At 44.9% G+C, this 27,765-nt stretch overlaps 1 protein-coding gene across 1 annotated transcript in view; it reads left to right on the top strand.

Moving 5' to 3' along the window:
* The window catches only part of LOC126190642 (calponin homology domain-containing protein DDB_G0272472-like), a 1,063,014-nt gene that overhangs the window by 348,140 nt on the left and 687,109 nt on the right, over positions 1 to 27,765 (top strand).

The raw sequence follows: 27,765 nt of genomic DNA, 5'->3' as shown, positions 1-27,765 counted from the left end.
ACATGGTCTGGAGTGCACTGCACTGCTCCACAGTCACACGCAGATGTTGCCCTTTTCCCAAACCGACACAGATATGTCGGGTAGGGTCCATGCCCAGCAAGCAGCAAGCCTCTAGTGGGTTTGATGTAAGTGAGTTTTAGGCGTTCCTGTATGTTTGGAAGTAGCTCGTGTGTTCTTCGGCCTGTCTCATCATTATTCCAAAGTTCCTGCCATAATTCAATTCCCCTTCTTTTAATACTTTGTTTATCACCTACATATACCCCCATGATTTCTTCAATTTTTTCTCTTCTGTTCTTCATTATCCAATACCAGGTGGCCTGTTCCCTAATTTTTATGTCCAGTGGACATAACCCCATCAGTACTAAAAGTGCCCCTCCTGGAGTTGTTCTATATGCGCCTACTGAACGTAGGAGCATGTTTCGCTGCACTCTTCTGACGGCCATGGCAGGCATGACCCTCGCGAGCCTGTGTGCCCAGACCGCTGACCCATAGCCTACTATGGATGTAAGGATGCTGTTATGATACAATTTGATTAGATCAGGTGGGAGATGGAATCTTTTGTGTCCTATTCCGATTAAATTGTTTAGTACTGTTAGTGATCTCTGTGTTACCGTGTCAATGTGCGATGCATAGTTCCACCTCTCGTCGACAACGACACCAAGATACCGGGCTTCTCGGCGCCTGAGGACCGGTAGGCCATTTATTCTGACTGTGGGATTTCTTACAAGCTGACCTTTGAGCAACAGGTAGGTTGACTTGTTAGGTGCGATGGTCATTTTTGTTTTGTGACACCATGTGGTCAATATTGTTATGGTTCTTTGTACTTTCGGTTCTAGATCTGCGCGGCTACGGCCGCCGACCAGCAGGAGGAGATCGTCTGTGTAGGCTATGACCTCTAGCACATCTTCACTGCTCTTTAGTTATTCTAAGAGTGGTTCCATGTTTATGTCCCAAAAGAGTGGCCCCAGGACGGATCCCTGAGGACACACCTTGGTGATTTTCTTGCTGACTTTGCCGCTAGGGGCCGATAGCCAGACCTCCCTTTCTTCACAATAGCTCCTGAGACAGCCATACAGTGGGCCTGGGCATTCCTTTTCCCGCAAGCAGGAGAAGAACGAAGGCCACCACAGATTATCAAAGGCGCCACTGATGTCCACCATGATGCCGGCTATGTACTTGTGCGGGGCAGAGTCACAGACATCCGCAGCCAGGGCGATTGCGTCAGACGCTGATAGTCCTGTCCGGAAACCGAATTGTCTGTCACTCATCCCGCACAGGACTCGGTGTGCAGCCAGCCTGTCTGCCAGCAACCTCTCAAAAAGCTTGCCCAACAAGCCCAGTAGATATATAGGTCTGTACGACTAGGCTTCTTTGGGGTCTTTGTCTGGGCCTTTTTTGATTATAACTACATTCGCCTTCTTCCATATTGAGGGGAATGTCTGAAGCCGTAAACACTCATTGTACAGCTGAGTGAGAGGTGCCACCAGCTGGGGGGGGGGGGGGGCGAGGTATTGTATCACTTCCGCTGTGATGCCGTCTGGGCCAGGAGCTTTGCCTTTTTTAAGAGCTTTTGTTTGGAAGCTTACCTCTTCTTCGGAGAAGGGGTAGACCACTCGGTTGTTTTCGTAGACCTGCTGGTTCTCTCTTCTTATTCTCTGTTGTTCGTCAGTCATCATCCTCTCTATCGTCAGGTAGCAGGGCACGGAGTAGGACCCCCGCAGTTTCCTGCCAGGTCTCTGTCATCCGGTCCCCGTCCCTGACGGTAGATAGCACCATAGGTGATTTGATTTTTTCCCATACTATTTTGTATGGTAGTCCCCAGGGATCTGTAGCCAGTTGGCTTTGTACATACTTCTCCCAGCTCCTCATCATGACAGCCTTGAGTTCCTGTTGGAACTGTTCTCTGGCTTCTCTGTATACCTGCAGCCAGCGCTGCTTTTCATGCCAGACGACACACCGCTGGTAATACCTCCTCGCCCTCCTTACTGCCTGGCGCATTTGCCCCAGTTCGGCTGACCATGGTGAGGGGGAGGCCGCGACGGCCCCCCTCCTGGTTGGTACAGCTGCCTTCACTGCCCTAGTTATCGCACTTGTTAGATCTCTGGCATACTCTTCTACGTTGACATCACCCTCCAGCAATGCAGGAACGTCACACTCCCTCGCCATGCGGTCCCAGTCGGTTTTATTGTAGTTTAGAAGCGTTTCGCACCCCATGCCCCAGTGGCACTCGCTGTCTCCAATGGTGAATGTTATTACGTTATGGTCACTAGTGGTGATTTGGTCCCATACTGTCCAGTGCTATATTTTTGCTGCAAGGTTTGGCGTTACCAGAGTAACGTCGATGTTTGTGCCCTGTCCTCCACCACCAGTGTAGGTGGGAGGGTTTCCCTGTTTGTTAGCGACCATTAATTGTAGTGCCATGATTGTGTCGACAGCTTTTTCTCCTTGGTCGCCCTGAGTACCACTGAGCCACAGGGGGATTTTGCGTTAATGTCTGCTGTCACGAGAATTTTACGTCCCCGCAACGCCGTGGCTATTTGGACGAGCTTGTCCAGGAATTCGTGTATTTGTCTTCCGTACTGGAAGTACATGTTAACCACATATAGTACTCCCGTTGGTGAATGAAGCTCCACGACGTTGCAGTGGTCATCTGAAAATTGAGCTAATACTGTGGCTCTCAGTGCTTTGTTTGTGATTATGACCGCGGCTCTCGGTTCCGCTCCGCTATAGATCTGTTGCCAGTTGACTGCAGTGAACGGGATCCGTCCAGCCAGGGAGTATGGCTCCTGCATACAGAGTACGTCTAGACTCTTCTCCTCCACCACTCTCCGGAGTTCCTGCAGAACCAGTTTGCTATCGTGTGTGTTTATCTGTCCCACTTTTAACTGGCTCACGTGGGAAGAATGTGTGAATGTGAGACTCCGGCCAGTTTTTGCGCCAGTCGTGTGCTATTCTGCCGTTAGTGATGACAGATTGATTGTACAATTCGTTAAGGTCTAACTTTTCATTTCGCCTTTCGAATACCTTCTTAACTAGGTCCCGCAGGGCTCCGAAGTCTGTGGGGAGATTCATTGTCTTAAGCTGTATTCTATCTACAGCCTCCATCACTGGGAAGGTGATGTCTCTGCCATATTCATGGCCGACACGCACCACATGCCTTAAGGCTGTTGTGAGGGTGGCCGGCTCTTCCAGTCTAGACAGCTGTAAAGCGTGCTCCAGGTTGGGGTAAATCCTGGCAGGATCTATTCCCGGCCCTCGTTCGGTAGGTGAGCTTGTTGGTGTACTTGTGTTTGTTGGTACACTTGTGCTACTTATTGTGTTTACCTGCACTTGCTCTTCATGACTAATTGCCTTTAGATCTTCTGTCAGTGATAATTTCCCTACCACAGGATGCCCAAGTGGTCGTGCTCGATCTTTAGGCGACCTTTGTCCCCGATTCGGAGGGGAGGGTGCATCACTCTGCTCACAAGGATACAGACATCTTTCATTGTGATTGTGTAATATTGTGGCCTGGTGATCTTCTGAATAAATTCTTTGAATTTATTGGCCCTTATTGCATCCCTCAACCTCTTGCTTGGAGACTTTCTTTTGGGCTTCCTGTTCCCATTTAGGGACTCAGCCATAGACGATTCGTGCTATGAGTCTCTGCTCAAGCATCCTGTAGGTAGGGCAATTTCTGCCAGTGACGTTGCATGACTTTTTGCCTCTCTTTATGCTGCAGGGTATACAGATTCCAGCTTTGCTGCAGTTCTTTCTCGTATGATCCTCTGCCCCGCACCTGGAGCAGGCCGGCTTCCTCTCACAATGCTTGTGTACGTGATCTAAGTCGCCACAGTTGTGGCATCTGGGAACCACTAGGTAATCTCTTACATTTATCGCATGGAAACCTATATAGACTCTCCCCACGGTGGTGATTCTGCGCCACATCTTTCCAGAGACCTCGGTAACGTGATGTACGACGTCACGTTCCCGGGGCCCTGTTCTGAAACGTAATTTAAAATCTTTTTTGAATGTTTCCCATCCCATGTCGTCAAAGTTTTGATTGTATAGGGTTTCGTATATGTCTACTTCTGTTAGTGCTACCGGTACATCATAAAGGATCACCAGCGGATTCCGCTTTTTTGGTGGTTCACATCTAACTGCTTTGTTAAGTTTGGTGTTGTTTAAAATCTTGTCTCTGACTTCCTCAGTTGCCACATCAACTACTATTACGTTTTTGGTTGCCTTGACTTTGTTTATTTTTATTTTGTCTTTAGCGGGGTCAATGGTAGTGGTGAATATTTCTTGCACTTCTTGCACTTCTTTGACTGTCTGTCCGGGCAGGGGTCTTAAGAAGATCGCCGTGTCCGGCCTTTTTGAGACCTTTGCGATTGTTTCCTTTGTGGTTTGAGGTTTTGTGACTGCTTGCGCAGCCACTGCAGCCCAGGTTTTGGTTGGTTGCTGCCTTAATCTGTTGTTCTCTTTCTCTAATTCTTAGAGTCGCCCCTCAAGCTTTGCACTGGTAATAGCCCAGGCGGTGAGCTCGTTTTTGATTGCCAGGACTGCAGCCTGGCTAATTTTTTCCATTTTTCACACTTGAGTCCAAATTTTGATTTGATTGATTTTCAAGAGTGTTTTGCTCATTCTGTTCCACTTCCTCCTGTGAGGCAGGAACAGTCGCTATCGACGCCCTCGAGGTCGCACTAGAGTCACTCGTCTCTAAGTCAGCCATATTTGTAGACAAGTGAAAAAGGATGGGAGCCCGTCTCTTGCCCCGGACCGGCTCCTCTGGCATTGGGGGGGGGGGGGGGACTTCTGCAGCTCGCCTACCGACCTCGCCCCCTAGGTCAAGGGCACTCCAGAGCTGCCGGGTTCAGCGCGCCGTCGCCAGGCCAGCGCACTGGTCCCCATCGATGGCCTCGTCGTCGACGATTTCACACGACACTCCTTTGCACCCCGCACTCTGGAGAGGCGGTGCACCCCTCGCCCTTCGCCGCCTACTTGCCCGAGCTTCCACCTGAAGGCCAAGGACCCACTCCTACTCAGGTGGTGGGTCGATCCCCCAGTCGTTCGGCGGTCTGGGCCCATCTGACCTAGCCCAGGCGATGTCACCACCTCCTGGGTTTGGCAGAACACGCCCCGGTTACCCAGGGGCGCGGCGAAGCACCCTTGCCGACTCGCGCCGTGATCCCACGCCGACAAACGAAGTCGCCGGCATGCAGAGCACCTGCTGGTCTGTGCCCTGCGAACAGAAAGGGACTGATGTTCGGTTCCTAGACACAGCTCCCCTGTGCCACGCACCCTCCGCTTTCGCATCGGGTTCTGTCGCAGCTCTCCCTTTTGTCGCAAGGCAGAATGCCGAGCTTAACATCTGGCACCACGGGAAGACGGGAAGAGCCACTTGGGAAGGAGAAGCTTGTGAGGACCGCCGCGGCACGCCCGACTAGAAGCGATACGCCCCAGTGCGAGCCTCCGTACCTTACGGCGCGCCGGCAACGGGCAGGACCGCGCCGAACGCGCCGTCAAGCGACCGACCTCACGCCAGACAATGCATTGTTTGGTCGGATGCGCAGAATTGTAGGGCTCAGCCTTGTTCCGTTGATTGTAGCATGACATGTATCCAGCGGTATAGTGTGGGGGTTCGCGGACTGTCAGCACGGCGACTTTACGGCGGCTTCCCTTGACGCGTTAAGAAAGGGTGGCGAACTGATGGTGGCCAGCCTAGGGACACGATATCGAACAAAAAGTATCGATATTTTACTCATAACTAGTAACATAAGAAATGTATCGATATCTTGAGGTGTACATTTCGTAACATGATTACAGTAGATACTCTGTATCAGCTCCAGTATCTTTATCTGGGTTCCCAAAAGATGCCTGTGAAAGAAGAAGATAGTCGATTTTCACAACTGTTAAACAGAATAATACAAGCGAAAAACCGAACAGTGTTTTTATTTTCATCGCAGATATAACAATTAAAAAAAATTGGAATCTGTAATGTAAACCTGCAGAACAGATTAGCAAAAAAACAGCTGAATAGTACCTGAAAGCAAATAGACTAAATCTTACGCAAACTTATCATTCTTCCACCACATAGTTATTAAAAAAACAGTATTTTATCCAGTCGTTTCACTGAATATCTGTTACCTGACTCTGATAACGTGGTGCCTGCCTTGAAAGTAAACACTCGGGAGGGGGGGGGGGGGGCACTGATGTCGCTGGAATTGTCAGGTAGTCTTTCGTTAGCTTATATAACTGGGATGGTGGGGGGGAAGGGGGGGGGAAGTTTCAAGTCCTCCTATTGCTAGTCTAAAGAGTGAACCCGCAGTGGTGACACAGGTATTTCCAAATAAAGGCTCAGTCCATCTTCTTGGTCAGACAGAGCTGGTTCGAAAGAGGCGATTGCTCCAACTTCTTTTTCTTTTATTTCCTGTTTGCCGGCCGCGGTGGCCGTGCGGTTCTAGGCGCCTCAGTCCGGAACCGCGGAACTGCTACGGTCGCAGGTTCGAATCCTGCCTCGGGCATGGATGTGTGTGATGTCCTTAGGTTAGTTAGGTTTAAGTAGTTCTAAGTTCTAGGGGACTGATGACCTAAGATGTTAAGTCCCATAGTGCTCAGAGCCATTTCAACCATTATTTGCTGCTTGTTAATGTATCGTGTCGTGATGACTCGAAAAGTCAAATCCCGTTCCCAGAAAAGAATCACTACCTGGTTCGTTGCCGCTGATGCCGGCGCTAGCAGCAAGATTACCTGCTGATGAAGTGCATTATTGTAGATATTGCCGTATCACAAACAATGGTACCTTGAAAACGTATAATTTTGATTCTTGGGTCAAGCACGCGGAACATTGCAACCAAACGATCACCTCAGTTTGTCCAAATCTGCGTTCTATTTGTTTGTTTAGCTAATTTTTTACTGCTTCTTGTATATTGCTAGGCCCTGATGTGAGTAACAGTACAGGTGAGAAGTACTGAGTAAGAAAATATGGTGGTGTGATGAAAGTACTCCTTACCAAAAAGCATCGATACATTTTCCGTATCTCTAGGTGTGACCAGCGACAACCCTGGACTCAGGCATGGCATGTCTTCTTTTGATACAGATCGCGGTTTTGTGTACATCACGATGCACTTGGAGCCCGTATGTGGAGGTTCCGAGGAGAAAGAACATTAATAGACTGCATTTACATTCTGATAGGGGCGCGCCATCTGCAGCGATGATACAGAGTGCATTGTGTACACTGTATGAGCAGCTTTGTGTCGCATTGGTGGTGATTTGGACAACAGGCGTCGTGTTTCAAGCGTGTTAATACGGCGTGCCGTGAGATTGGCACGCCACCACTCAACGTCCACTACGGTTCATGAACTCTGGCACACAGAGAGCAGCATGAAATGACATGCTCATAGGCACCATACAACCTCATTTCGACTCGATGCTCTGCCGGGTCTGATCCACTGATGCTCCAGACGTAACAGCTCACTGTATTAAATTCCCACAAACTAAGTACATATCTAGTTCTGTATTCATTCTATTACACTGCATATGCACAATAAGCAAAGTGTCGTTTTTTCTAATCTTCTTGCTGCGAAAATTTTAATGGCCAGTAGTATATATGACCAGTTGAAGTTGCGTAAGGGACCAAAATTCGAACTTGGACCGCTTCCTTTTGCGGGCAGTGCGCTACAATAACGTGAAACAAGCAGACGTTACGAATCAAGTCAAAGTTTCAAGTTCAAAGATTGCTGCGCATTCGAATCCTGGTTCAGCACACAGTTATAACTTGACACATACGGTACCATGCGGCGTGTACTTCACATAGCATTAGATAAAGTGAGTCGGTGGATACGACCGGGAAAGTTTTTGAAATTGGAATATACCTAATACGAATCCAATGTTTTACCTTCCACATTATGCTCTTTGTTTTATTTCATACCGAGCAAAATGGCACAGCGGCTAGTATACTGGACGCGCATTCGGGAGGGCGGAGGTTCAAATTCGCTTATTTTCATGTAGATATAGGTTTTCCATGGTTTCCTAAATAGCTTAAGGCAAATGGAGGATGAGTCCTCTAACGCCCTCGTCGTCGATGGCACGATAAACCCAAGTCTTGCTTTCATCATTTACTCCCAAGTCTCACTTTTGGTAGTTTTTAACTGTCTTTGCCTAAATTTTAGGCCAGTCAGTGTATTTTCCTAAACACTTTCTGTCAACGTGCTACGAAATCACTTCCTGGTTCACGCATTTTCCGTCTTGTTATTAAATCTCAGAATATCATCTAGTCTTCATTGAGTGTCATTGATATATTCCTTCCTGTCTGTGTAGTTATTTAATGGGAGCATTTTGACGTGAATGTAAAGCACGTATTGATGTGCCTCTATTTCACAGATCATATACCGTAGCGCAGTTAATACTAAAATATGTTGTCCGCAGTGAGTACTCCTTGTATGAAACTTTCCGGCAAATTAAAACTGTTCGCTGGAAGGTACGAGAAGAGGTAGTGGTGGAACTGAAGCAGTTGTGAGGCGGGGGTGTCACGAGTCGTGCATGGATAGCTCAGTCGGTAGAGTAACTTCCTGCGAAAGGCAAAGGTCCGCGGTTCGAGTACCGGTCTGGCACACAGTTTTCATCTGCCACTAAGTTTCAGACGATCGCTAACTCCGCTGCAGAGTGAAAACGCATTCTGGATAGTCCTCTTATTGTTGGAAGTTCGCTTCCGGGCGTGGAACAGATGGCTTGTTTGCTTCAACTGCATTCCTCTTACGTTTAAATCAAATTCTTTAAAGACCGTGATGTTGGTTTTTCATTTCTTCAGCGACGACTAACATATGAATGTCCATTAGAAAGTCTTGTTATTTCTTTTCATACAGAATTAGGACAGCTTGTATCTGCATTCTCACTCCGCAACGTCCTATTAATTGCTGAGCGGAGTTACTGATGAAGCTGCGTGCTTTTTGATTAACGGAGCTCTAGCAAAAAGTGATGTTTATGGTATTTTAATTTCTCTCATTAGTAGTATTTTATTTGTGCAATAAATAGTTCGAAACACTTTCACAACGTTTTACACAGTGTACCTCAGTCAAGGCAATAATAGGTACGAAGACAGAACCTGCCTTTGTAACATCTTTGCGAGCTTCCCCTTTAGCCTAAAGGTGATTGCCTGTAAATAACTGTGCGGCAAACAGTTAGAGCTCCGCTGTTTACCGGCCGCCTATTAGCGCTCCATTCCCCCTGTCCTCCAATCAGGGTAACGCTTCCTCCACAAAGCCAATCCTTGCGTGGCGCCTACCTATGCAGGCCGCACGGTGTACACGGCAGCTGTGTGGAGTATTACTCTCGTCCGCACCAGGGGATTTCGCGTTTGTACGAAATCTGGTGCTTACAGTTGCTATATCAGTTCGTGCTACTGAGCAGGCTATCAGATTAAGACAACACTTTATTCTCTAACAAGTAAACCTCCGAGTCTTTAGAGAGTAAAACTCCCATGTATAAAACAACTTCAGACGTCTGATTACTTCACATATCAGTTAATGTATTAAATATTTAACGTTTAGCACATAAGCAAGAAAAAGTTAAAATAACGTTTGAAATTGTGTTTAAAATTTGTTGGGCTCTCATTATCAAACACACGACGAGTATAGCCTGGCTAATTTGCGCTAGTTTTTCATGTGTTACAATGTTCGTGACGTCAGACCTCCTAACTATGTGCCTTGCAATTGTGTAATTTTGCTGGTACATTCAGTAATATATGTGGATACTATCTGCAGAATGTCATGCGAATGGGATTAGTAGTAAGAACATAATTAACTTAACAGTGATGCCTGACGCGGCAGTTTCACTAATCGTGAGTGGACAGCGAAAGTGTAGTAAACGATAAGGTTTTTTCATTTCATCATTTTGTGTGTCTTGGGGGGGGGGGGGATAGACATATATACAGTGTCTAACTGTAAAACTTGGCTTATTGCGTTAAGCCTTTTAACGTAAAATTATACCTCTTAGTAACTAGATTATAAGCCGGCCGCGGTGGCCGAGCGGTTCTAGGCGCTTCAGTCTGGAACCGCGCAACTGCTACGGTCGCAGGTTCGAATCCTGCCTCGGGCATGGATGTGTGTGATATCCTTAGGTTAGTTAGGTTTAATTAGTTCTAAGTTCTAGGGGACTGATGACCTCAGATGTTAAGTCCTATAGTGCTCAGAGCCATTTGAACCATTTGCCTAGATTATTGCATTTTAAATTCCTCCTGTAATCATATGAAATACTGAGAAACAAATTGTTCTTGTCTCTGAAACCGTTAGATAAAAATAACGTGGAACTGGGTTAGCCATTTAGTAATACGGACAATACCAGGGATTGTCATTAAGTTTTAATTATCTCCCACGCCCGGGTTCCCGGGTTCGATTCCCGGCGGGGTCAGGGATTTTCTCTGCCTCGTGATGGCTGGGTGTTGTGTGCTGTCCTTAGGTTAGTTAGGTGTAAGTAGTTCTAAGTTCTAGGGGACTGATGACCATAGCTGTTAAGTCCCATAGTGCTCAGAGCCATTTTAATTATCACCTCGAAAAAAAAAAAACATAAAACATGTTGAAGGTGTTAGCCGTTCCATACATGTTCACCTTTTAACGAGACGAATTTTTCCCAACGACGATGGCTTGGTGAAGTCGTTGGTTGTAGAAGTCTGCGTTTTGGCTGTTCAGGAAACTTACCACCTCCAAAATCATTCTGGAAATGTGTGCTACGTGATTATTTCGTCATCCGACGAAAGGGAAAGATGTCAGTGGTTGCCATGTTAGGAGAATACGGGGTGATGGTTGGATCTTCGCCCTTTTAGATGGTCGTGAGTTCGCTGCTTGCTTTCCTCCTTGTTTCGGGTTTATAATGATTCTTCTAGCACTCGTCCACAATGATTAGGTGACTGAAGAAGTTACTTGGATTGACGTGACACAACTCCACTATTTCCGCTACTGCCTCCGTTGGACGGGCTTTTTGAATTTGTGAGAGTAGTCGTGGATCTCAGCGGGCGTGGACATTCCCCATATTCAAATTGTGGAAGATGTTGAAAACTGATCCATTACTGAATTTCACTTTTAACTCTTGTGATACGCCGGCCTTCGAACACTAGGATCTTGACTTCTCTTGCAATTCCCGATTCTTCACAGAGAGATGGTCTACGACATCGTTCTTCATCACTAATACTACTTTTACCACACTGGAAGCGTCTGCGCAACCCTAACTACTGTCATACGCTGGCGCATTGTTCCTGTAAATTTCCACCAACTCCTGGACTGTTGCAGCGTTGTTCCTCTTCAAATTCAGAAAACGAATTACCGCTATGTATTACGCTCTATAAGTAGGCTGCCCCTTTAGCGGGTTCCTGTGGTCTATGACGCAGGCACACCTGCACCTGCAAAAAATGAAAAAAATAATAATTTCATCTGTACCCTTCGTATGTGAAGTTGTTACCACATTTACGGTGTGTTTTACTTTTTCTAACGGAGTTGACGATTCCATCTTTCTCCACGGTATTTCAGTGACTGACAGAGTCGTCTCCTTCAAGTGTTCCGATCTGTGGCGTTGTGTGCAGTCGGAGCACCTGGAGCTGACAAGGCGGTCGCTCCTCGAAATAATTTACGCAAAAATGGAATCTGGAAGTCGGATAGAAAACCGAAATTATGCTTTCAGCAATGACGCCGAGAAAGTTGCTGCATCCTTTAGTTTTTTGCTTTCCATTAATTTTTTTTTTTGTTTGTTTTGTTTTTACTCTCTTTCGTTTACTGCCCGATGCCCGAGAGTAATGTTCACGCGGTAATTAGACCTTCAGAGAGGACTGGGACTGAGATCGTTACGGTACTGCTAGTTTTTCTCGGCATTTAATTTGAAGTCAGTGTTAATAAATCAGCGCCGCGCGGGATTAGCCGAGCAGTCTGAGGCGCTGCAGTCGTGGACTGTAGGGCTGGTCCCGGCGGAGGTTCGAGTCCTCCATCGGGCGTGGGTGTGTGTGTGTCCGTAGGATAGTTTAGGTTAAGTAGTGTGTAAGCTTAGGGACTTATGACCTTAGCAGTTAAGTCCCATAAGATTTCACACACATTTGAACACATTTGATAAATCAGCTTAATTGGAGCGTGATGTAAATGGTTTTTAGAGCCCATACTGAAGATACTGTCATTGCCGTTTTGATCGTGGAGACACATCTGCCGGATAAATACTCTAAAATATACTGCGCATCATGATGCATCATTTACGCCACGACAGTAGGAAAAGCGAGAAAGCACGATCTGCATTGAAACCACCAGATAACTGCAACAGTCAGGTGTAGGGGCCGTTTCGACTTTCAGACTGCCCGCATGAAATAATCTCTTCTGGAATCGCTCCAGGGCTCGATCAATATAGTTGTGCTGTGTACATTAGGGACTTCTTTTTAATTTCTTTACTTGCTGGCACTTGACTGCTGAGCTTGGATTCGAGATTTGTCTAATGAGCAACTAAAATAAGTACGCTACAATGGCGTTCGGCTGAAATTTGTCACGTTACGTCTGCAGATGTCATATTGGGTTTCGTAGTATTTGCTGTTTTCGTATAACAACTTGTGTTATGACAGTATGCTGTTCCAAGAAAACAGTGCACTGAAAATTTATCACAAACACTTTACTCTTGGTACGATTTGTTATAATTAAATGTCATTTAACGACACAAAGGCGTAAAAGCGTTCAGGAACCCTAAGATGAAAGACACTGTTGTTGAAAGTTGTATGCGTTTACCATGATGTTGTGCTAAGAGACGTAGAGTTACAGAGTCGAAAGAAGAACGTTGGCATCCTATTATATTCTAACTTTTTTCCATCTTCGCGTTTGTAAAAGATTCTGGTACTTTATTATTAACGTAATTTAAGTGTGTTCTGCAATGTGCTATGTTATTTACCTTTAAGAGCGCTCTCCTTCAGAGGAAATTTATTCGGCTGTGTGACTTCAGCCTGTTTGAAATAAGAAAGATTAAATTTCTGCGAGTGCAAAGAGCAGCAGCAACATTTGTATTCTTGCTTGTCACATATACTCTGCTCAAAACAATAGAGGAACATGACTTTGGGCGTATGCCATACTCCACTGAGCAACAGTTGAGGAATGGGCATGTTACCAAATTTTACCTTTATCTGTCAAAAACCAGGTACACAACAAAACATTATTCCGTTCTCGATTATTTACGTAAAAAGAACTGAAATGTTCGAGAGGTGTGGAAAACAAAGTGGAAATAATCATTCATCCCTTCATCTTGGATGCTTTTCATTTAATTTGAAAAGCCTCAGTAGCGTGTGTGCCCTGCATGAGCGTTTATCACTGCTCTATACCTACGTGGCAAGCTCCGTATGAGTCTACGGAGGTCATCCTCTGCTATCAGTTCTAATTCTTCAATGAGAGCCCATCAGAGTTCTTGGAGCGTCTCTGGTGGAAAAGGACGAACACCAGCACGTCTGTCAATCATGTCCCACATATGCACGATGGGGTTTAGGCCTGGACTCAACGCCGGCCATTCCATTACTTCAGTATCCAGGCATCGCAGTACATCCCTGCTGACACCCATCACATAGGTCCTAACATTAGAAGCAATTCGCGGCCACCATCGTATGCAACAGAACATCACATGGTCCAACAGGATTTGTTAGAGGTGCTGCGTGCCAGTAAGGCGAACATGAACAAATACAAGATCGGTATGGCTGTCAGCATTGGAGCGTCCCCACATCATCACAGACCTTGGAAATCTATTTTCTGGACAACATTTAGCAGGTACCGCTCACCACGGGTCTTCGCACACGAACGGGGCCATAATCTTGCATCGGAGGATATCTTGACTCGTCTGTGAGTAACACGTTTCGCCAGTGACGAAGTCGCCAGTTGACATGGGAACGGTAGAACTGAAGGCGAGCTGAAAGCTGGTGTCGTGTCAAGCAGAGTACTCGAACAAGACGTCTGGGTCGTAAGATCCATTCCTGCAGTCTGATCGGACACAGCGGCTCCATTGACCCTTCTGAGATGGCCTTGACGTGGGGTTGTAATGCGTCGACGACTCGCCTTGTGTACGGACCTGTATCACTGTAGTACGTCAACAACCTATGGACGACAGATGGTGTGACATTGGCATCTGCAGCACCAATGAGAAGTGCAACGATTTTGTCCATTTTGGATCAAACGGACCGCTCTTGCAACTTCCATTGAATTAAGATGTCGCATTGCATGTGCTTGGTTGAACACAACGTCCACAAATGACAACTGCCATCTGTGTACCCATACCTCCTTGGTGTACCCCACTAGAGAACCTCACTAGGGAACACTGGGACACCGGTACTCACTTCCTTCTAAGAGGTCACCTGACACACTGTAATGCGTAACACAGCCAGTAGATGGCGAATGATTTTAATTGTTGTCTCCATTGAAAGCCAAGATCTCAAGCCATACAATAAGACCATAGATACCGCATGTATCAAAACAGATTTAACATACCGTACGTTGGTATAAGTTTTCCCCTAGTTCTTTTGAACAGTGTATTTAGCTGTAATCGAATCATAATCAACACTTTCGTAAATTCGGTGGCCAACACACATCGAGCGAGGGACGTCACGCCACTGAATTCAGCCGAACGACATTGTAGTGTACTTATTTTAGCCGCTCGCCTTGTTTACAAGACTTTTGAAACATCAGCTCTGCCCTACAGGGGCACATTTCTTAAACGTTTCTTATAAAGTCTCGAACTGCAATATGTGGTGCATTTCTAGACGCTTTCGCGGTGCCTACCGAAATCTCCGTTGAACCTTTCCTATCTTTTCCTTTTGCCTGGCGTCGTAAGGGCGCCAAGCTGGCTCACAATATTTAGTAACTGGTCATAAGTGGAATTTTTTTTTAGCGATCTAACTCATGTATAAGTTACACTTACTTCGAATTTCCGTAGTAAATGTCAGTCTCCCGTCTCCCTTTGCCCTTCTAGTGTCAGAGTCAGCCACTTCATTTCAAATTGCTGTATGGAGATAATACTGTGTTCTTCAAGATTATTACTGATTCCAGTGATTGAGTACACGATCGGCGGATCAAACTATATAGATTTGTATGGTTGTTTTGAACTGGTTACATTACATTTATGCTGTCAGCCTGCTAGTGGCTATAAATCTGATTTTACAGACAGTTTGTAAAGATGTGATCTCTGTGTACACAAGTGCAGCGGTTGCAAACAGCGCCAGAAAGCTACAAAGTCTGCTATAGTAGCATGTCGTGAATAGTAAAACACTCATGGCGAAAATATCGCCACGTCATAACCACAATCAAGTCCCAATCCGAAAGCAGGGTCGGCATTTGAGGTGCAAAACTTAGCCCTGAAAGCACGTGTTTTACGATCACCAACAGATGGAGGAGAACTGAACTCCTGGGCGGAGCGTGCTGCTGTTTATACAAACATTGAATATTCCATAATATACTAATATTAAAAACATATTTGAAGCACGTGTCACAAATCATAAATACTAAATAACAAATAATTGCTGTAGGTTTGGTTTGAACTGGCGATCCGCATTACGCCAGCCAGCGGCGCTAACCGCTACGCCACACTGCATGCCGCACAGTTCGCCGCAATATTGAAACTTTTTTAAAAGCCCGTTCGTATTTTAGACGTCTACCGCCAAGTCCTCAATGTCTGGCTGTATTTGGTTGTCTGGCGGGCCTAACTTTCAAATTAAATATATCTGAGTGAAATACCTCCCACTAATGTCGTAAAACGACGGAAGACTCGACGATGTTCACTGGAATTACGGGAAAATATGTGCTGAATGTGTGTGTTGCATGTATAAAACACAATAGATGGGACACGCTTGGCATATGTGCAGGGGAAAAACTCACGGTGTATACCATGTGTATGAATAAATGATCTCCTTAGTATCGATGGGCGGCGAACTATAAGTTCAGTGTCTGTTTCTGGGAAAACAGTTCACATATTTCCCATCTTTTAAGTGCACTGAACTATTTTATTTGTAACTTCACTGGTTAGTATGGCCGAGAATTCAGTTCATACGACGAGCGCCGGTAAAGCAGACAGGCAGCTTTACGGCGAATAGTCGAACAGTGCAGTACTGAACTGAACGCTCTTCAAGGTAAATGGGCCATTACGTCTGTACGTACGTTGATAAATATGGGCCATTTACGTGCTACATCGGTATTCTGGCAACGGCGGTAATAACCGCGCCGTTGAGTGCGCTAAATCAAAACATGGTTCAAATGGCTCTGAGCTCTAAGGGACTTAACATCCGAGGTCATCAGTCCCCTAGAACTTAGAACTACTTAAACCTAACTAACCTAAGGACATCACACACATCCATGCCCGAGGCAGGATTCGAACCTGCGACCGTAGCCGTCGCGCGGTTCCAGACTGAAGCGCCTAGAACCGTTCGGCCACACTGGCCGGCGAGTGCGCTAAATCCACACACGTATTTATTTTTGGATATCACTGCTTTCATTCTCGTCTAGAAATTTCTGGATAAAAGTGCCCTTGATTTTATAAATGCCATTGGAGATAAGCTTGATTTTCATTATGCTATGAGCCGATCTTTGCACAGACACGAATTTTACTCGTGACCAATGGCTGTGTGTCAGGACTTGAGTTTGACGATCGGTTAAGAAAGAACGTAATTTTCGATAAAAGAGGGAGGAGGAGGATTGCGCCCCGTTAACAGGCAGTTCACTGAGGACTACCACTCGGACTGATAGGGCAGTCAGGAACAGAATGGTCCACGTCTTGCGCAAGACTCGTGCTGGTGTTAGTTCGAGCCAAATTAGGAAACCAGTAAAACATATCAGCCGTAAGGAGACCCAGGTTTTCAAAAAGGTCTCCCGGTTAACAGTTTCATTTTTCCCCTTTGGGCTGCATAGCTTGTTGATCATTCACAGTACTTTCTAATCGGCTGAGGACTGCTTTTATTGTAGCAGTAAATGAATACTATGCCTCTTTCGCCATTAAAACTCGAAAAGTATACATCATCGGTATAAGTTTTTTTTTTTTTGCGCATACATATAAACTAAAAGGAGAAATATTCGTGATAGATTCACAACATTTCTTAACTCTCTAACATGGAAAGCATTTCATCCAGTTATGCAGGGGATGTCCCAGGAGAGATGCTCAATATTCAGGGATATGACAGGAACGGTTATTCGAGGTACAAAAAAGTGTGATAGAAACGGGTTGTCGAATGCGTACCTTAAGAGCTGTGAGCACTTAATCTTCGATACTATGAAAAACATCTATTCTACTGGACAAATGAACATAACTAAGTGCAGTACATAACAAATTAGCACCATTCTTGGCTACGAAAATGATTTGCAGTTTTTTCTTCTACCTTGATTGCTTATCTCAAATTTTCAGAAATATTGCACAGACTGCTACAACTGTCGTATCTAATAGCAAACAGCAACGCAAGTACTAACATCTCTCTCTCTCTCTCTCTCTCTCTCTCTCTCTCTCTCTCTCTCTCTCTCTCTTTCTCGACCGAACCCTTGCTGCTAGGGTAAGTGAATAGAATGAATATGCACTGTGACAAAGGTCATGGGATACTTCCTGATACCGGGTCGGGCCTCCTTTTGCCCGGATAGTTCAGCAGTTCGATGCGGTACGCAATCGACAAATCTGTGGAAGTCCCTTGCAGAAATATTGAACCATGCTGCCTCTTAAAGCCGTCCATAATTGCGAAACTATTACCGGTGCAGGATTTTGTGCACAAACTGACCTCTCGTTTATCTTCCATAAATGTTCGATGGGATTCATTTCAGGCGATCTGGATGGCCAAATCATTCGCTCGGATTGTCCAGAATGTTCGGACATGGCACATGGCGCTCTGTCGCCCATAAAAATTCCATCGTTGCTTGGGAACATGAAATCTATAAATGGCTGCAAATGGTCCACAGGCAGCCGAACAGAACTATTTCCAGTCCGTGATCGGGGAGGCCCCATTTCATTTCATATAAACGCAACCCACACCTTATCGAACCACCACCAGCTTGCACAGTGCCTTGTTCACAACTTGGGTCCATGGCTTCGTGGAGTCTGCGCCACACTCGAACCCTGCCGTTGGCTCTTACCAGCTGAAATCGGGACCCATCTGGCCAGGCCACGATTTTCCAACCAATACACTCATGAGCCCGCGAGAGGCGTTGCAGTCAGATTTCGTCCTGTTAACAGAGGCACTCCCGTTAGCTGCCACAGTCCATTAAAGCCAAATTTCACCTCACTGTCCTAAGGGATACTTTCGTCGTACGTCCCACATTAATTTCTGCGGGTATTTCACTGTCTGTTAGCACTGACAACTCTGCGCCAACACACTGCTCTCGATCGTTAAGTGAAGGCATCGGCCACTGCTTTGTCCTTGGTGAGAGGTAATGCCTGAAATTTGGTATTCTCGGCACACTCTTGACATTATTGATCGCGGAATATTAAATTCCCTAACGATTTCCTGAATAGACTGTTCCATGCGTCTGGTTCCAATTACCATTCAGCGTTAAAAGTCTGTTAATTCCCGTCATGTAGCCATAATCACCTCGGAAACCTTTACACATGAATCAACATGAGTACAAATGCACTAGCCTTTTATACCTTGTAGACGCGATACTATCGCCATCTGCATGTATCCATATCGCTATCCCATGACTTTTGTCACCTCAGTGTAATGCAAGACTGAGTGATATTTGTCTTGATCCTGGAGAAAACAACGACTATTTGTGGATGCCATGCCTCTTGCTTTAGACCATTGTTTCTCGCCGCCACCTCATTTACAAGTCTCCCGGGTACTGCATTCACCGGAACATGAAGCTGGGCGGCGGTTCGGACGTTCTTTGCAGTAGACAAGCAACAGGTTTTTACAAAACAATTAATGACAGGAACTTTTCCCATTTGTCGCCCTTATTCCACCACTCATAACCGTGTAAGATTCACCATTTTCATTTATGAATGTTAACACTTACATAACGTGACTCGGACAATATTGTAGGCCGTTTTAATGACTTAAATCATCGGAACGACAAGTACGAAGATCTGTTAGCTAAACTTGTTTCGTTCTTTATCACTTCCCGTTTCGTTCTTTATCATTTTCCATTGGATATGAAGCTGGCGTAGGACAATATGAGAAGTTGGCTGATAGCTAAATGTGTTGTAACTACATGTCTCGGCGGTTAAGTTCTTTCTATAGCTGAAAATATGTCGTGTTCAATACAGGCCAATGGCGACACTGCAGTAATGACGTGTTTGGAGTTAAGTTGTTGTTCGGATTTAGTTGCGTATTAATTTATTTTCTTTCCATTTCCGAAGTGATATAAATTCTCTAAATGATTGCACCTACTGTTCTGAAGACATCATCATGAGTGAGACCATCCCATACGTCGAAAGTACGTCGGTCATTTGTCGTCCTTGACCGATCTACTGGAACTGCAATGAACACAGGTGACTGCAGGTTTATAGAGTGTGCCTGAATTCACTTTACGGACTTTAGGGACACCTTCCTTACACCAAAACAAGAAAAAAATGCAAGGTATGAGAAATTGTTCATTTTCGATATTGTGAAGAACATGTCTTCTACTGCAACCTCTTTGCTTCCCATTTTTTGGGAGGAGCTAATGTGAACCGAAACAAGAAAAAAAGTCTAGTAAAAATGGGCTTCAAAATGCTTGCCGTAAGAGTTAAGAGCACTTGTTCAAAAGAAGGTATGTGTTTCACAGTAGTGAAGATGAACAAGTGATGATAGTAATTCAGGTGTGCATTTTGGAACCCCTGTTTACTAGGCATTTTTTCTTGTTTTAGTCCACTCTACCTGCTCCCAAAATATGAAAAGCAAAGAGCTTTCAGCAGAAGAGATGTTTCACAGAATCGAAGGTATGCCTTTTATAGCCCACGTTTACTAGACTTTTTTCTTGTTTTTGTGTATGGAACCTGTGTTCAAAGGCAGGAAAGGCTACGCTCCGGAGCTCAGGATACATCCTGGCTCCAGCACCTTAAACTTCTGTTCCATCTTATGTGGTTCGACATTGCTGGACGCCGGAAGGGTGGCCTGACTACTATTCCATTAAAGAGATACGTGGAAAAAAATCCCTAAAAACCGACAAAAGTAACGCCACTACGATGCTGACACAGGTGTAGTTGTGTTTTAAAGTGAAACGATTGTGGGTCTTAAATAAACCTCAAACATGAAAAATCCATAACGCACAAGCTTCAGTTGGTCCCAGTCGTTTTGCTGAAATCACTGTAGCTATTATTGCATTTTCTGCAGAGGTATTAGCTGTTATGGTGTCTGCTGTTCGGAAATATTTTCTGGACTTGTTTTGTTGCTTGTCATCGTCTCGCAGGAAAGCTCTTTTCTTATGAATGTTCATCGTAGAAAGTTCTCTTGTTTCCGAGAAGCGCTTTGATATCCTCGTAGGATTTGTTGCCGACCGCGCACGCTAACGTATCGACTATGCTGGCCTTTTGCTGTCACGCTTACGTGGATATCGAAGTGTTCCGTAAATATATCCAACTGTGCTGTCCGTCTCTCTATAAATACACAATTATTTCTCCATCGAACCTCTTTCGATCTGCTGTCTGCTGACCTAGTTTCCTTTTCCAATACTGTCTCGAAGCTTAGTTTCGGTTGTCAGCACTGGAACTGTAGGTAGGCACAGTTGAACACTTCTTTCACTGCTCTAAGCCGTTCTTAGTGAGAGCTGATAACTTTTTCAAAAATGGTTCAAATGGCTCTGAGCACTATGGGACTTAACATCTGAGGTCATCAGTCCCCTAGAACGTAAAACTACTTAAACCTAACTAACCTAAGGACCTCACACACATCCATGCCCGTAACTTTTTCACCAAAACAAGTAAATCGCCCTGTTGACAGCTGGGACGACGATTTGCAACTGAGAGTGCACAATACGCAGTCTCACACGATTAACATCTGAGCAGCTACCCCAGAGAATTCTTATTTGCCTGTGCAGCGCGCATAGTCAACGAAATGAAACAATAATTATAGTGTGCGGTAGCTTAGGACAGGCCGCCCACAATATATCCAGAATGAATAGATATATCTAGATGCTGTTTTCGCCAAACTATAACGGACAATATGGCGAATTTCCTGGCGTTCACTAATAATTTTTATCGTTTATAGTCGTTTTATTACAACACAGACTTGGTATTTTTGCAGTGGAACTATATGCTTTTTACTACAGCATTTGAAAGAAGCATCACATGTATGGGACTTAATCAAATAGTATCAAGACCACTGTCCCGCCGCCATTAGAGGAAATTCTCCAAATCATCCGCTGTAACATGGCAAAACCCGCATCTCGATATATCCATTCATTCTGGATATATTTGGGGTGGGCTGTCTTAGCTGCGTCCCCCAAAATACATTGCGGACTATTTCAATCCATAATGGGGAATAACTTAGAATAGAGATGAGATACAGCAAAATGTGTTAGATAAAAGTAGTAGATGACAGAGGGTCACGCATTGATACTAATGTCCTTTGCGTTGAACTTGATTTTCGAGGTGCAAAATGACTATGAGCACTGTGGGACTATGGGACTTAACTTCTGAGGTCATCAGTCCCCTAGAAGATAGAATTACGTAAACCTAACTAACCTAAGGACATTACACACATCCATGCCCGAGGCAGGATCCGAACCTGCGACCGTAGCGGTCTTGCTCTTCCAGACTGTAGCGCCTAGAACCGATTTTAGAGGTGATTTGGAGGTTAAAATGACTTATGTTAATGGGAATCCGAATGCTTGATTTAAGATTTGAAAAGAGTGGCAAATTTTAGGAATAAAATGATACATTATTCAAGATTATGGCAAGGTTCAATGGAGGTCAAATAAGTAAATATGTTTTTAGTTCCAATAGGGATAAACTTGGAATAGAGGGGAATACGTCAAAATGCAATGCTAGATTTAAATTGAAATGGACATAAGAAGTCACGTAACCATGATCTTATAGGTTATTTTCGAAGGTCTTTCGAATGGAAACCCATATTTATGACGCCGTATTTGGAAAGAGCGATGAGAGGTTCGAACTTTCACGTTTTAATTAACGTGTTTATTGGCAAAAATAAATACATCACAACGAATGTATGTCATTTTGACTTTTTCAAGACAAGAAACACAAATAAAACGTACATCATCAATATATAAGTCGTTGAGTGAGTCTCCTCTTTTCATTCCTAGGGATGACCCTTCCAATTTGAATAATGTATCATTTTGTACGTGAAATCTCTTTTCAAATCTTAAATCAAATATTAGACTTCCTGTTAAAGAAATCTCTTCAACCTCCAAATCACCTTTAAACCACGTTGAAAGTCACGGCCACTTGTAGCAATGCGTGTCCACATTTTCTACGTACTACTTGTATCTAAAACATTTCGCTGTATCTCGTCTCTAGCCCGAGTTATTCCCGTTATGGATTAAAATGGTCCACCCAGTATGTATGGGGAAGTTTTACCACTAGAAGGGACGACGACTCTGCAAGTCCTATGTTGAAATACTATTTCAGTTTTCGATTTTCTTGGTTTTTAGAAATTGCCGCAGATGCTGCTAATGATATTAATTTTCGTCGATTCTAATGAAGAAACATAAAAATGTCTGGGGGGACTTTAAAAAGTAAATTATACCTATTTTCCCACGCTAAGACCAATTCGCAACAAGAATCGCGCATTGTCAGAAGAGAGTACATGTTCTAGGTTTCCTGTAGACACAGTTCTGCTGCGGTTTTGATAACAGGTTCGTCACAGTGTGGAAGTGTAATGGAGTAGCAACTGGAAACGTTGTCCGAAGTTGAATACAACCGTGGTTCAGTGATGCCGAGAATTTGACCAAGGCTGCACAGACGTGGATAACGCTGATCGGGAAAGAAGGGCATCGACATGGACCACAGGCGTGAATGTCCTGGCAGTCGACGAACTGATTCTCTGCGATCGCGGATTTTTCCATGATGGGGACGTTCAGACAGCGGTTCTCAAAAATGGTTCAAATGGCTCTGAGCACTATGGGACTTAACTTCTGAAACTTCTGAGTTCATCAGTCCCCTAGAACTTAGAACTACTTAAACCTAACTAACCTAAGGACATCACACACATCCATGCCCGAGGCTGGATTCGAACCTGCGACCGTAGCGCCTAGAGCCGCGCGCTCACTTCGGCCGGCCAACGGTTATCGAATGGCTCCATGACCAAGGAGTGAATTTCTTTCGTCGAGGAATTGAGCGATTGGTAGAACGTGCCGACCGTTGTTTACAGAGTTGAGAAATAGTGTCATCTATCTGTGTCACTTTGAAGTGTAGTGCAACATTCTGCAAAAATAATTTGGTCTGCCAAAATAATGTGTAAGTCTCTTCGTATTTAATTTCGTATGAAATATACGAAAGAACAGTGCTGGATTAAATTTTTTCTGTCAACTTAATGTATCTTTCGTAATTAAAAAAAGAAGCTTGTTCCGCAAGGGACTTGGAGATCAACGTGTATGTGTACGGAAGCGGTCGGACTATGGGTAATGTGAACCATATTCACATAGAAAGTAGCTAGTTTCTCCTTCCATTTACAATAGCTGTTCTTTTATCTTCTCCACTTAACATTGACTCACATTTTGGAAAGTTGCTTAGTATTTGCTGAGGGAAAGTGATTCCTTAGAGTACTGTGTGTTGTTTTTAACCTTATCCCCATGTATACGGTTAATTCGACGTTCTTTTCCACCTCGTGGAAAAATATATTTTCAAGAATGTTGTTTCATTAAATCGATATTCGGACACTAGAAGTGTGCAAGAAAGGAATTCTTCGTCATAATGCAAATGCTCGTGTCCATATTTCTGTGACTGTTTTATGTGTTACATTGTGCTGGACACAAACAAAAGTTAAGACGATTTACGTATTGGCATAACATGAGACTGTCAAAATTGACGATATTTTCGTTGTTATACGTTATTAATTGTATTCTGGTAACTTCGGTCTCTTGATATTGCTGTAAAGTATGTGTAAGCGTAGAAAAAGTATGGGAATGAACCTGTGTGGTTCTAGAGATCTTTCCAAGTCTCAAACATGTGTGATGTATATATGCAGAATGAAGCGACGAATGAACTTGTACCAAAGTTGGGTTCGAATCCTGGCCTTAGTACAAGCTTTCATTCATCGCTTCATTCTGCATATAAACATCATGTATAGGAATGTCCCGTATCGCTTGTGCAGAACGATGTGTAATGAATTAAGTATGTGCCATTAGGTGTAATGCGAGAAGTGTGAAATTTCACCTGTATTTAGTTGCATATCAGTAGTAAGGAGGGAAAGGCGGGGGGGGGGGGGGGGGCGGTCAAAAATTTGTTGTATCTCAATATACGGTCTCTTATGTATGACTAGCATAATACGAATAGCAGGATTTGCGACTGTGATTGGAGTGTGACGTGATTTTTAAATACAGAAGCAAGTATTAGAAACGTAGGCAGTTGTTGTAATATTATCTTTCTCTTTAAATTATTCTATATATTCATGCTTGTGTGGGCTTATTTTCAGTCAGAAAAAAACTATTTCTAGAAGTATGTCTAACATTACTGGAACTCTACATGTGAATATCGTAACACAACGTGCCCAGGTGACGTGCACGTGTAGCTTATCTCCGTCTTTCAGACCTTTAGAAGGGTCGAATCATTGGTAAGAGGAAACAGTGGCGCATCATAACGACAGATCACGTAATTGCCTGCAGTGCGTTTACTGTAGAATGAGTGGTGGCGTGAGGACTACCGAGCGATGTGGCGCAGTGGATAGCACACTGGACTCACAATCGGGAGGACCACAGTTCAAATCCCCACCCCGCCATCCATATTAGGATATCTGTAATTTCTCTAAATCGCCCCATACAAATACCAGGATGGTTCCTCTGAAAACGGCACGGCCGATTTCTCTCCCCATCCTTTCGCAATCCGAGCTTGGGTTCCGTCTGTAATGACCACGCTGCAGAAAGGAACGTTAAGCTGTATTGTTCCTTTCTTCATTCCATTATTTGAGACGAGCTAAGGACAAACGTGTGGCAAGGCCCTTCCAGAGGGATTGCACCACGAGAAGATCACAGGTTGTTTGGCTGGTTGTTACGAGTCGACGGATGAGAACATCTAAAATGCTGGCGCAGTCTACAGACAGTGTGACTGTGAATCATTGGAAACAGATTAGTGGAAACTGTGTTGAGATATCGAGCTACCATGCGCCGTGTACCGCTGACCCCGTACAACAGACTACAGAGATACACATGGTAGAGAGTGAGATTGTGAGTGGCATTCTGTGGCAAGTCTCGCTTCTGTATGTGGCGCTCATATAGATACCAACGTGTTCGTGGACGGCCAGGCGAAAGGCTACAGGAAACCACGATTGTCGAGACCCATACGTCTCCAACTCTGGGAATCATCTCGGGAGCGAATGGGTATGACAACAGGACTGATTTGGTTACTGTCAGTAATCGTGACAGTGTCTGTATTGATGCAGTAACTGCGTTTATTACAGTACAGTGTCCTTCAGACAAGCAAACATGTCTGTGTTGTAATAAATGCAGGTACTGCACCAACGCAGACACTGTCACGATATGATCACGAGTGGCGGGGCTAAAATGACGATACAGAAGTACAAAAAGTTTCATTGCGCTTAGTTTAACATATATGTGAGAGCAATAGAATTGTGACTGCGTGTTATGTGGAGGTTTGACCGGCACTAGGGGCATGCTCGGGTAGCCGAAGTGGTCAAGAGGACTGCTCATTGCAAGCGAGAAATCCGCGTTCGAGTCCCGGTCCGGCACAAATTTTTATTTGTTATGACTAGCTGACGCTGATACATATTCACGATAAGTGAATTCGTTTCTTGTTTTGACGATTTCTGAAGAGCGGCAGAATGCCAGCCTGTATGTTGTCATACCCTTCACGAGCAGGGAGTCAGATGGTGTATTCCAGTAGAATAATGCAACACCACATACTGAATTTCACATCAAAAACGGCTTGAGGAACGTTCGGAACCTTTACGGCTGCGTTCTCCCATGATCTGTCAGCCATAGAGCATGCCTGGGATGCGATGGAAAGACGTTTACTTTCGTACCAGTCTCCAACGAGCAATCTTTATGAATCAATACAGTATAGGTTTTAGGACTGGCAGGAAATTGCCCAAGATGAAATTCGGAGGCCATATCCTTCCATGCCGCTATGAACACAGGAGCGTTTTCGTGCCCATAGGGTCACACCACATAGTGAAATTAATGACTGAAGTCAGTACCGAAAGGAATGAAAATTTCGTCATTTCATACCCGTCATCTGATAAACATCTCCACAGAATTTGATAAATATCGTATTGGTGCTTCATAGTCTACCACTACCCTTCTTTCTTTATGTACGAGGGGCGTTCGATAAGTGATGCATTATTTTCTCGGCCAGTTTTGGTTGAAAAAATGCGGATTTGTTGTGAGGCATCGTGGAATATTCCCGTTTCAGCCGCTATAGTTTCATTAAGTGGCGGCGCAATACATAGCCTTCAAAATTGGGTGTGTAGCGGAGGTGCGTTCCAAGCAGAGAGCTGTCACTGAGTTTCTTTTCGCCGAAAACCAGAGCATTGCAGATATTCGTAGGCGCTTGCAGAATGTCTATGGAGACCTGACAGTGAACAAAAGCACGGTGAGTCGTTGGGCGAGGCATCTGTCATCATAGCAACAAATTCGTGGACGTCTGTCTGATCTCCCGTGTGGCGGCCGGCCGCACGCAGCTGGGACACCTACAGTGTTGGAACGTGCGGACACCCTCATTCGATTTGATCGACGGATCACAAACACCTCGCTGCTCAACTGAACGTTTCTGTGGGTAGTGCTGGCACACTCGTCCACCAGTTGGGGTACTCAAAGGTGTGTGACCGTTTGGTTCCTCGCCGCCTAACAGAAGAAAAATTTGAAAATGGCTCTAAGCACTTTGGGACTTAACATCTGAGGTCATCAGTCCCCTAGACTTAGAACTACTTAAACCTAACTAACCTAGGAACATCACACACATCCATGCCCGAGGCAGGATCTGAACCTGCGACCGCAGCAGCAGCGCGGTTCCATACTGAAGCGCCTAGAACAGCTCGGCCACAGCGGCTGGCGCCTATCAGAAGACCATAAAGAGTTACGAGGGATCGTCTGTGCGGGGTCCGCGCGTTACGAGACTGATCGTGACAATTTTTTGTCGAACATCGTCACAGGCGATGTAACATGAGTTCATCACTTCGAACCGGAAACAAAACGGCAATCCACTGAGTTGCGGCGCCACCTCTTCTACGAAGTAAAAGTACAAAGCCACACCCTCAGCCGGTAAAATCATGGCGGCGGACTTCTGGGTCTCTGAAATTCTGTTCGATGTCCTGCCTCATGGTGCAACGATAAACTCTGAAACGCACAGTGCTACGCTCAGGAAATTTAAGAAACAACCTCAGCGTGTTCGTCGCCACAAAACTACAATCGAACGTCTCGTTCTCCAGACAGCGCAAGGCCTCACACAAGTGTGCACACCCGAGGGGAGTCACAAAAGTTCATTGTACATTTCTTCCACATCCACCCCACAGGCCGGATCTCGCACCTTCAGAAGAGTGGTATCATATTGGCATAGAGACCTTCCCAGTAAGATGGCGTAAGGCCGTCGTAGGGGATTTTGTTGAAAAATAGGGTTTTCGAGCCAAAAGAGTGGGAAACAATATGGGGTATTGGAATTTTGAATAAAATCAACCTGCTTTCAGAAAAAAAGTGTTGCATTTCTTATTGAACGCCCCTC

Source organism: Schistocerca cancellata, chromosome 1 (assembly GCF_023864275.1).
Source record: "Schistocerca cancellata isolate TAMUIC-IGC-003103 chromosome 1, iqSchCanc2.1, whole genome shotgun sequence".
Taxonomy (NCBI): Eukaryota; Metazoa; Arthropoda; class Insecta; order Orthoptera; family Acrididae; genus Schistocerca; species Schistocerca cancellata.
This window is presented reverse-complemented; position numbering and strand designations above follow the sequence as displayed.